This window comes from Dendroctonus ponderosae, unplaced genomic scaffold (genome assembly GCF_020466585.1).
Source record: "Dendroctonus ponderosae isolate FM_Combo_2020 unplaced genomic scaffold, Dpon_F_20191213v2 Dpon_F_20191213_873, whole genome shotgun sequence".
Lineage (NCBI taxonomy): Eukaryota > Metazoa > Arthropoda > Insecta > Coleoptera > Curculionidae > Dendroctonus > Dendroctonus ponderosae.
The window spans coordinates 2287-3871 of record NW_026019089.1 but is presented as its reverse complement, the minus strand read 5'-3'; the positions used below and the strand labels follow the sequence as shown (position 1 = coordinate 3871).

Genomic DNA, 1585 nt, shown 5'->3' with positions numbered 1-1585 from the left:
AATGAGAATCTTTCAATAATAGGGGAGAAACACCTCGGGAGAGAAGATCTGCAGGATTCATTTGAGTAGGAACATGCCTCCATGACGCATTAGACGTTAGTTCCTGGATGTCCGCAACACGGTTGCATACAAAAGTTTTCAGGAGGTTAGGACTGGTTTTCAGCCATCCCAACACTATAGAGGAATCTGTCCATAAAACAATTTTAGATAATTTTAAATCAAGAGATTTCACAGTTTGAACAACAAGTTTGGAAAGTGTTACAGCTCCACAAAGTTCCAGCTTGGGAATAGTGACAGGTTTTATGGGTGAAACTTTGGCTTTCGCACATAGAAGGTGCACGTGAACTTTGTTGTTTTTATCGAGAGAACGAAGATAAATGCATGCGCCGTAACCCAGCAGGGAGGCGTCGGAAAATCCATGCAACTGAACTTCGATGGAATTTTCGCACAGCACATGGCGAGGAATGCGAAGATTGTTTAAGTCGAGCAATTCATCACGATAGGACTTCCACTTTAGTTGGATAGGGATAGGCAAAGGGTCATCCCAAGAGAGTTTCTCCAACCAAAGCCGCTGCAATAGAATTTTGGCATTGATAGTGCAAGGGCTTAGTAAGCCAAGGGGGTCGAAGATCTGGGAAACCTCGGACAGCATAGTGCGCTTTGTATCAGCCGCAACTGAGGATTTTGAAATGGAATACATGAAGTGGTCCGAGTGAAAGGACCATATTAGACCAAGAGTGCGTGTATGCTCATTTGAACCAAATTGAAGTGCACTCGGATGGAGGTCTGACTTAGGGAGACCTTGTAAGACCCTAGGATCATTGGAGATCCATTTGCGAAGGTTGAAACATCCAGTTTTGAGAATATTGGAGAGAGATAAACAAATATTCTGGCATTGCAGCAAATTATCGGAACCAGTCAATAAGTCGTCGACGTAAAAGTCACGCTTTATAATGGATGATATGTCGGGATCAGAAGATTCACAATCTATTCCTAATTGGATTAATGAGCGAATAGCTAAAAAAGAAGCAGATCCAGTGCCGTACGTAACGGTGTTTAGATCATAGCTCGTCAGAGGGTCCGAAGGAGAGGTGCGCCAAAGAATGCGCTGCAGAGGTCTCTGGCAGGGCTCAACGAGAACTTGTCTGTACATTTTCTCAATGTCTGCAGAAATAGCGTAGCGATGCTGACGGAAACGAACGAGGATTTGAAACAGGTCTTGTTGTATGGTGGGTCCAACCATTTGGAGATCATTTAGAGAATGGCCTGATGTTGTGCGCATGGACCCATTGAAAACTACACGAAGCTTCGTGGTAAGACTCTCTTCTTTGAAAACACCGTGATGAGGAAGATAGTAAGAGGTCTCAGATGTAGTAAGACAAGAGACGGTCATGTGTCCCAAGTCTTCATATTCTTTCATGAACTGACAATAAGTTTCTAGAAAGTTTGCGTTTGAGTGAAGTCTCCTTTCAAGAGCAAAGAAACGTTTGCTGGCGATATCTATTGAATCACCCAGCAGCTCGACGGACGATTTGAATGGAATGGAAACGATGAACCTTCCATCAGAATTTCGAGATGTGTTTTT

At 43.4% G+C, this 1585-nt stretch overlaps 1 protein-coding gene across 1 annotated transcript in view; it reads right to left on the bottom strand.

Moving 5' to 3' along the window:
* The window catches only part of LOC109533039, a gene marked incomplete at its 3' end in the record, with an annotated part of 3259 nt that extends 1680 nt beyond the window's left edge, over window positions 1–1579 (bottom strand). The window contains 1 exon segment of the mRNA XM_048669553.1: window positions 1–1579.
* Between the last annotated feature and the right edge of the window lie 6 nt (window positions 1580–1585).